Raw genomic sequence first — 10,092 nt, 5'->3', positions numbered from 1 at the left:
GGAACCATCATCGGAGCCACCAGTGGTCCCGCCGCCTCTTGCGGCGGCTGCCGCGGCCCCTGCGATCAGCCTGGATTCCCCCCCGAGCTTTTCGGGCTGTTCCGAGGCTGCCCCTGCGGGGGGAGCTGGGACAGGGGAAGGGGATTCGGATTCCGGCCTGCCCCTCCATTGGGGGGGTGTGGCTTGACAGCTGATTGCGGGCTCAGCCCGTCTGCTTGCCTTCAAACTCAGTGTTTTTCACGGGCCGACTCGGGTTTGGTTTGGGGGTTCCCGCTGGGGGTTGGAATCCCTGACTCCCCCTGCGCACCCCAGCGGCGCTCGGGAGGTGGCTCCTGAGCCTTCTGCCTCTGGTCCCCAGCCCGCAGGGGGTGGTACCGAGGGGCGGAAAGAGGAAACACCTTTTGCGTTTGCGTTGCGGAGGCAGGAGAAACAGTGGAAAGTGAGGATCGCTCACTTGCTCTGGGGACAAAGCACCCCCATATCTGGGGTGTTGATCCCTGGGAAAGCTTTTCTTCACCAGCTGCTGGTCTGCACCAGTTCAGAGGGGATGAAGCGTTCGGTCACTCGTGCTGCCCAGGCGTTGGCAGCAGGGTGCCGGGTTGAGAGAACACAGAGCCCGCTCCGCGGGCCAGGTCTGGGCCGTTTGGCTCGGTTCCCTGGGCCAGGGCCTCCGCCCGGCCAGCGCCTGTTGGGTTTGGGGGCTTTGCTTCCCCCATCAGGACCTGGGCCACCGTTCTGTGAGCCAGGTCTGGGATCTCTGATCCTTCCACAAGGGCCTGGGCCACCATTTGGGAGCCGGGTCTGGGGTCCCTGTTCCTTCCACAAGAGCCTGGGCCACCGCAGGGTCTCAGTGGCCCCTCTCTGCTGCTGCTCTTTCAGACAAAAAAAAAAAAAAAAAAAAAAAAAGGGTTGAAAGAGCTAGCAGCTCAAAATTTTTGCAAGCCTATTTCAGGACAAAAAGGGACTTTCAGCAATGCCAAAGAGGAACATCTTCAGTTTGGACTTTTTCCTGAAACTCAGCTGTTTGGACTTGAAGCAATGAACTTTCTTTGCATCGTTTTTGTATTTTTTTCTATCTTGAGATTGTTTTGGTGATGTGATGGAATTTGGTGTTTTGCAGGTGAAGAATTCCCTGATGGTTCCACACCAGCATTTGACTGATATTTTGATTGGCAACACAAAGCCTCTCAGGTGCTTGTTCTTTCCTCTGCTTGGCCCAGCAAATGAAATTGCAAACATTTTTCTTTTTAATTTATTTAAAATAAAAAGGGTGAGATGTCACCGACATGTTTTATGAAAAATCCTTTCCTTAGGATTTTTTCCCCTCCTGAGAAAGTGAGAGGCCTCAGGAACAAACTGTAAACAATTCTGATCTGCTGCTGTGGAATGCAACAGGGGGAATCTGTGATTGGCCTCATCAGGCTGTTTCCAATTAAGAGCCAATCACAGATCACCTGTCCGGCCGGTCTCGGTCTGAGACAAGACTTTGATTATTCATTCCTATTCTATTCTTAGCTTAGCCTTCTAGTGAAATCCTTTCCTCTATTCTTTTAGTATAGTTTTAATATATTATCTATCATATAATAATAAATCAAGCCTTCTGAAACACGGAGTCAACTTTCTTGTCTCTTCCCTCATCCTGTGACCCTTGTGGACAAGACCACAGTGAGTGACAGCAAACAGAGCTGATGAGCTGCCTGTATGTCAAAACTGCAGCTTCCGCTGCATCAGAAAGTGTCTGATTCCTAGGAGGTAGAACTGATGAAGCAGCCACATCCTGTTGTGAGACAGGCTGGAAAAGCTAGTGTGGGAAAGAGAAGGACGTATAGAGAGGCTTAGAGAAGGTGCTGGTGGGACATGTCTAGATTTTGTTCTGGTTGGATAGCTGGGATCCGGTGCAAGCCAGAGATGTGGTCTTGATTCCAGTTAACATTGTAAAATCAGAGGGAGCAGAGCACTCAACATTCACTGCAGGAGTCATTGCTGAGGTGAATGGCAATGGGGGCCTTACGTGGGGATCCAGGTATGGTTTAACTCCTCTAGAAAAATCAAACCCTTTCAGACAGGGCAGAGCCCAATACTGTGATGAGCTTCTCAAGGAACTAACAAGAAACCACTACTTTCTGACTCCAAAGGACAGGCCAAGCAGGGCTTAAAGCATTTTCTTACCCTGTCCAAGCTTGGCTGCATCAAACACACCAGCAGTGCTGCTGCTGAGTCTGACAGTGTCACCACAAATCCTCCTATTGGGGTGGATGCAGGGAAAAAATTCCTCTCTGACCTCTTGTAACATTCTCTGCTCAGCAGGGTCTCAGTTGTAGAGGACTGTGATGGGGATGGTTATCCTGTTACAGTCTGATTTGCATCTTTTGGGGATGGTTAAACTGACAAAGGTGCTTAATCTGGCAATTAGAGCAACACAGACTTCTTTGATGCTAATCAAAGAATTTGTACTCCTCTTGGCAGACCCATGGCAGAGCTCTGTCACGTAAAGTCACTCTCCTGCATTCTCATCCAGCACATGCAGGACTAATGTCCAGGATACATTCTGGGCCTGTCTTTCCAATCTGTGTCTTCCTTTCAAAAGGCTACAGTAGTGAGAATGGGATACATACCAGGAAAAAATATCTCCAAACAATTCTCTGCAGAGACTGGAGATAATTTTTTTCACATGGGGTGCTCAGGAATGCAGCAAAAGGATCCCAGGCCAAAAGGCAGTGCTCTGGGATGGAGCTGCTGGAGCTAGGCCAGAGCAGGGACACCAAGGGGATCACAGGGATGGAGCAGCTCTGCTGGGAGGAAAGGCTGAGAGAATTGGGATTGTTCAGCCTGGAGAAGGCTTTGGGGTGACCTCATTGTGGCCTTCCAGTGCCTGAAGGGAACCTACAGGAAAGATGGAGAGAGATTCTGGACGAGGGCCTGCAGTGACAGGACAAGGGGGAATGGCTTCACACTGACACAGAGGAGGTTTAGATTGGATATTGGGAAGAAATTCTTCCCTGTGAGGGTGGTGAGGCCCTGGCAGAGGTTGCCCAAAGCAGCTGTGGCTGCCCCAAACCTAGCAGTGTCCAAGGCTGGATGGGGCTCTGAGCAAGCTGGGCTAGTGAAAGGTATCCCTGCCCATGGCAGGGGGTTGGAACTGGGTGATCTTTAAGATCCCTCTCCAACCCAAACCATTCTGTGATTCTGTAATTATAAATTAACGTGACACTCCTTCCTAAATGAGGTCAGACAGACACTCAGTTTTTCCCTTGGTCCTGGTGACAAGGATTTTCTGACTGTCTGTTTCTCAGTGTTGTTGTGCCTGCCCACCTGGATATCATCTCTATGCTGCTGGCATGAGGACCCGTTTCTACTATTCTGAGGTATGTATATCAGTGTTGAATAATGCTGACAGAAGTCTCCAGAGCTTGTGTCCTGTAAGTCATTAAGCTGGATTGACTGGCTCCATGCATGGTAAACAAGCTGTAAAACACTGATTTATTGTCTCAATTGCAGTAAATTCTGCTGTATAAAATCAGAGTATTTCCAGTTTGCATGGAAACAGTTTGCTTTACATTGTTTAAAGACACTATTGCTCTCTTGGTTAAATTCTGGTCATTTCTCCTCCCTGCAGTATATAATACACCTGAACATTTTTTTTTCTAGGTCATTGGGGTGCTTTTTCACTCATAGGAAGTTTCTCCAGCTGTACCTCTGAAATCTTTCAAAATTTCTTCCACAGTTCCTTCTTTTTTTTCACCTGCTTGATCTTCTCCTTTTGTATAATGAACGCTGCCAAATGCTTCCTTGAGTTCTTCCAAATGCAGACACCCCTTTCATTGTTTGATGGATTGTGGCAGAGTGAAAGTTATATTTTTTTTCCTTTTGTGGTATCCCTCCCAGAATAGAAGTGATAATTTTAAAGCCATTTGTGGATAGGGCTGCTGGGGGGAAAAATCCTTACTTTTTCTCACTGATGTCTGAGTATTGAGATACCTGTGGTGGGGAAGAAGAAAAAATGGACAAATTAATTTTCTTACTACTCTTCTTCTGGGTCTTCAGTTTTCATCTGTAGAAAGCCATACCAGGCTCATGACTCTGCAAAACTGCATTTCTAGAGGTTTTCCCATTATTTTCCATTGTTTCCACCATTTTAAGTATATTGAGGTTTCTGGAGAATAATTCAGTTCATAATTCTTATGTCCTGGGTTGGTTTTTTTAATGGCATCTCTGTATTCAGACTGATTTTGAAGGTCCATGAGAGAATATTTAACATGGGCTGAAAGGCTAATCTTCTCCGTGGCATCAAAAAGTGCCAGCCCACTGTGCCATCTGGGAATATCATCCTGGTGTCAGGAAGCTCTGTGGAATGGAGCACTCCTTCACTGTCAGCATCTATGAGTGGGCCGGGAAATGGGACTGGAGCCTTGTGGGGAAAATCGGCTCCATGCTTGGTAAAGTTTCCTGTTCCTCTCAAGAGTTTGTCCCAGGAGCAAAGAGAGCTGGGGCAGGGTGAGGTTTATGCAGTCTGTGAGGGAAGACTCTGCCATGGCATTCCTCAGCTGGAGAAACCCAGAGCAGCCTGCATTTGTTGCTGAGTGTACCCACCCTGTGAGAAGGGCATTGACAATCAAGAGAATATGTGGCACTTCCATGACACCAGAGGTAACTCAATTTTCTTGTGGTTTTGGAGAAAAAATAATCAAAACTGGGGTGATCAAAGTTAAAGGAAGTAAACCCTAGATAAGAAAACCTGCTTTCTTTTGCAACAGAGAGCAGCTGGCAAGGAGGGTCACAGGAATAGGATAATCCCAAAAGGAAAGTGCTGTCACACCTTCAGGATCCACCATTAGGAGATCCTGAGACTCTGAATCACACACACACACACAAGGTTCAGCTTCTGCTGAATCTACTTGGTAAATAACACAGAACTGGAGAAAGACATGCATTTAGGCCACTGACCAAGGAAACAAAACATCTACACTGAGCAGTTGTTTGTAAGGCAGCTGCCTATAGCACAGGCACAACTTCCTTTGCCTGAATTTGGTGCCTACCTTACAGGGAGAGAAATCCTTGGAGCACAGCTGTTCTCTAAGGTGGCAGAGTGGCATTTCTGGAGTGCCTAACCTGTGGCTTTGCCCATGGCTTTCCCTTTCTATTGCACTCCTGTCAAAAACTCAGGCTAGCCCCTTCCTCCCCTGCCACTTTTTAACGGAAATCAAGTTATTATCAACAGGTGACCATGGCCACAGTCCTCACATGTGTCTGTCCCAGACTGCAGCTGTCCAGCCCTTCCCAAACCAGTTGCTGGCTGGGGCCAAGTTAAAGGAGGGCAGCTAACTTGGAGTCTATCTCTAGTTAGCCTCCAGCAAGGTTACTGGTGTGCTTTTGGCCACTGGAGGGCTCTGGTTTTATTTCGTAAAATATTTCATATTTTCTCATTCTATGAGAGAATGATACTAAAACTTACCAATGTCTTGGGCCAAAAGGAGGGTCTAAACTCCTGCAGAAGCCTCATGCCTTATCCTGATACGTGAGCATGAAAGTTGAAAATGGGGTGTCCAGCTTGCTGCATCATGAATAACCAGGAATCTGGAATGCTTCCTTGCAATTATTTGGGTTATTACAATGATTTTCTCAGCCTCCTGAGGTCTGTCTCTGTGCCAGTGCTCACAAAATCTGTTTTTATGAGAAGGAACACTAGAGAACAGAGGCAGAGTTGTGTGTGGAGGGAGAAGCAAAAGGAGATCCACACCACTTCTGGGAGACGTTTTTATCAAGGGCTGGTCAGGGGTAGGAAGGAGGGGAAACCCTAGGTTGTACCTACTTGGATTTGCTAAAATTGTGCCTTTTCCGTCTTCCCCTCTCATCGAAAGACCAGTGTGGCACAGGAAAACCTCAGAGAGGGAGCTTTCATTCATTGCAATGAAAGAGCACTGCAATGCATTCATTAAGTGTCTTTGAAGGAAGCTCACATTTTGTAGCTGACCCTAAGCTTTAGAACCAGGAAAGTTGTTTTTTGGGTTTTTTTTTGTTTTGTTTTGTTTGTTTGTTTGTTTTTTGTTTTGTTTTTGTTTTTGTGGTTTTTTTTTTCCCTTCCTCAGCTCTAGTCCTATTTTTAGAACCTGTTGTTTTCTCAGGGGCTTCACAGTCTATTTTTAAAAAGACTCTGCAGGCTGCAAACCATTGTTATTTCCTCTTGGGTGATGTCAACACAGTGCCTATAGTAAACATGCCTGGCATTTACCTAGGTGATGCTTTAGAACAGATAAACATTATTGTTGAAGGTGAAAAATGCTTTTGCAAGCAGAGCCCCACTGTGAAGTGTTTCATTTCCACAGAACATCCTTTTGCTTGCCTCATGGCTTTCCCCTTTTCTGAAACACTGTTGGTCTGACCGTCAAATTGCTCACTGCTGCACGAACCTGATCTGTACATTATTAGATCATCTAGAGTGACTGTAAATCAGGTTTGGCCCAAGTCTTGCAGCATGTTTAATGTTTTTACCAAGTTTTTTTTCCCTTTGCCTTTTATATTGGGAATAAATTTAACAGTCCAGCACTGAAAGAAATATGGGGGAAAGTTTAAAGGGCTTAAAATATGAACAGCAGCAAATATTGGTAATAATCATCATGGTGTCATCAATTTTGGTGGAATTTCTTGAATGAATCCAGCATAATCACAGCTTCTTTTTACCTGTGGGGAGGGGAGGGGAAAAAAAGGGGAAAAATTCAGGAACAGTTATGTAAAGATGTGGGAGCAGATGTACTGCTGGTGTAAGCTGGCACTGCTCCACTCATGTCAGTCAAAGTAGTTGATGTGGGGGAAGATTTGTCTGCAAGGGAAGCAAGATTAACACTGAGCTCTGGTGGCTCCATAGAAATCACAGAATGGCCTGGCTTGGAAGGGACATGCAGGATCATGTGGCTCAACCCTCTTGCCATGGGCCCATCCACTAGCCCAGGTTGCTCAGAGCCCCATCCAGCCTGGCCTTGGACACTTCCACGGATGGGGCAGCCACAGCTTCTCTAGGCAACCTGTGCCACGGCCTCTCCACCCTCACAGACGATGATCACACATCAGTTGAATGTAGTATTTGCCCATGTCATGCTCTGATCCCCTCACAAATGTGAGGGAAGATGTCTGAATTTAATCTTTTCATGGATGCTTAAGCCAATGTCTCTTCTATACTTCCTGCTGTAGACCACACCATCCAAGAGGACAATTCCTGCCTTTCAACCACATGGATTTGTTCCTTGAGCTGTACTAGCTCAGCTGTGCCTTTGAACATTGATTTTACAGACCATGGACAGATGTGGAGCACCTCCTCCATCAGCCACTTGTGTGAATGTCATGGGAAGACTGAGCAAAAGTTTCCGTGGGAGGTGGTGAGCCACCCTTCTGCAGAATCACAAAGACACAGAAACTTAAACTCCCTTGTTTCAATAAAACTTGAGATTCTAAATACTTCTGCACCTTTGAACCCTGAGTGCTGGTCAAGGAAATAACGCAGTACACAGGAATAACTCTTTGTGCTGTTCTTGCTCTGAGTCCATTACCCAAACAGGAAACATCCAGAAGCTTCACAAGTTGGTGGAATTTATTTCAAATATAAAACTCCAAGGAATTTCTCTTCCATGAGTTTACCAGCTGAACACTTGTAAACAGCTACCATTCACAGCATCCTGCAGCAAGGAGTCCAAGGCCAGGCTGGATGGGGCTCTGAGCAACCTGGGCTAGTGGAAGGTGTCCCTGCCCATGGCAAAGGATTTAGAAATGGAAGATCTTTTAGGTCCCTTCCCAGTCATTCTGTGATTTTATGATTCCTATCCTTCCTGTCCCAGCCCTTCAACTCTCAGATTTTCAGATTCCTACAAGACACTCCTTGGGGACAGCAGGGCTCCAAACTGCTGATACCCACTTTGCAGTGGAAGTACAGCAGTGACCTGGAGCTGCTGCACTCAGCCCTCCCAAACAGATTCACCATCTCTTGGATGAACCTGCCCCTTTTTTTGGTGCCTCCTCACTCATATCTTGATCTCAAAGAGCCCTGTTAAGGGCTCTAAATTTCCCAGCATCCAGTTCAGGTTCTCAAAAGGCTTATCTCAAGTTCACCAGAGGACCTTTGAACTTTTTGTGAACCTAAACTGAAACTCACATTCGTAACCAAACCGGGGGGGGGGGTTTGCCTAGGTTTGCATTTCATGACAGGTGCCTCACACGCTTCTTACATTTCATGCCACTGGACAAAGAGCAACCATTTGGAAGCCCCCAGGAAAATTGCCTGACTTCAAGTTCTGTTGGCAGCAGCCCCCATGCTCTGAGAAGGCACCCCCATGTTCTGCTTCGTGCTGCTGGCAGCTGAGCTGGTTGGCTGCCTCTGAAGGTACAACTGCCATGGCAGATGGCTGGGAGGTTAGCAGGGAATTTATTCAGTACTCCGCATAAATGAGGCTGCCTTTCCTCGGACGGAATGGCAGCCAAGAGCACGCTCACATCCCCCCGCTCAGCTGCATGGTGACATCCAGGAGCTCTGTGGTGACCCAGGAGTGGAGGAGCCAGCCTGTCTGTCACACACCAACTCCTCAGCGCTGCTCTAGCCCACAGTCTGTGCCAGCTTAGCAGGGCTGTGGGCTCCATCTGCACCACTGAGCAGCAGAGTTGTCCCAGCAAGAACTGAACCCACTGTGTTCATGCGGGAATGGAGCAGACCTCTGTCTCGGGGACATCCCTTCAGACACCCTTTGTGACCCATGACCAGTCAGCAGCTCCAGGAAACTACTGTACTTCCACTGCAAAGTGGGTATCAGCAGTTTGGAGCCCTGCTGTCCCCAAGGAGTGTCTTGTAGGAATCTGAAAATCTGATGGGAGTTGAAGGGCTGGGACAGGAAGGATAGGAATCATAAAATCATAGAATGGCTGGGTGGGAAGGGACCTAAAAGATCATCCATTTCTAAATCCCTTGCCATGGGCAGGGACACCTTCCACTAGACCAGAGCCCCATTCAACCTGGCCTTGGACACTAACAGGGATGGGGCAGCCACAGCTTCTCTGGGCACCCTCTGCCAGGGCCTCACCACCTTCATAGGGAAGAATTTTTCTTACTCTCTAATCTAAACCTATTCTCTCTCATTTTGAAGCCATTCCCCCTGGTCCTGTCACTCCAGGCCCTTGTCAAGAGTCTCTCTCCATCTTTCCTGTGGGCTTCCTTCAGGCACTGCAAGGCCTCAATTAGGTCACCCCAAAGCCTTCTCTTCTCCAAGCTGAACAATTCCAATTCCCTCAGCCTTTCCTCCCAGCAGAGCTGTTCCATCCCTCTGGTCCTTTTGGTGTCCCTGCTCTGGCCTGGCTCCAGCAGCTCCCTGTCCTTCCTGTGCTGGGCCCAGGGCTGGATGCAGCAAAAATTCCTTTTATTTTCCTTGGGAAAAATGAAGTGTTAGATGCTGGTGTTGCAGGGAAGATGGCTGAATAGAAGGAAAGCTCCAAACCCTCAAGAGGTTTCTCCTTCACTGCCTGCTTTTAAGGGTCAAGCATCTGCACCATGAGCTGAAGCAGATGTGAAAGGGCCTTGGTCAGAGGCTGTGTCCTGGCAAAGATACCCACAGGTAGTGGGATTTGAGCTGCCAGTTCCTTGACTTCTCCATATGCCCTTGGAGTAGCTGCATTAATTTTTCTCTTTAAAAATTGCTGCTATGCAAAAAAATCCCCAGTGATGTTACCACCTCTGAATCATGCCAGCATATTTGTGTGCCGGTATATTTTAGGAGCAGAGCTGCTGGAGTTCAATAAGTGTAAAGCAGGACTTGACAAGCAAAGTAGTGGTAGTAGCAGGCTATGTAGATAAGGGAAATGAGGTGTAGTGTGCTGTCAGTAAGTACTTGGGACCTTGTATCCATCCCAAATTAGTTTGGCCTAGGCTGTCTCTCAGTACCTGGATTTCCTGAAGGTTAAATTCCTTTCCTCAGGTTTGGAGGACGTATCAGTGTTATCAGCCTGATAGATCACAGAATACAGAATTGTAGAACCTCCTGAGCTGGAAGGGACCCACAAGGCTCACCGAGGCCAGCCCTTAGACCTGCACAGCACAGCCCCAAGAAGGTATGCTGTCAT

Source organism: Serinus canaria, chromosome 1A (genome assembly GCF_022539315.1).
Source record: "Serinus canaria isolate serCan28SL12 chromosome 1A, serCan2020, whole genome shotgun sequence".
Classification (NCBI taxonomy): Eukaryota; Metazoa; Chordata; class Aves; order Passeriformes; family Fringillidae; genus Serinus; species Serinus canaria.
The sequence above is the reverse complement of the archived record's forward strand: the minus strand, read 5'-3'. Positions refer to the sequence as shown.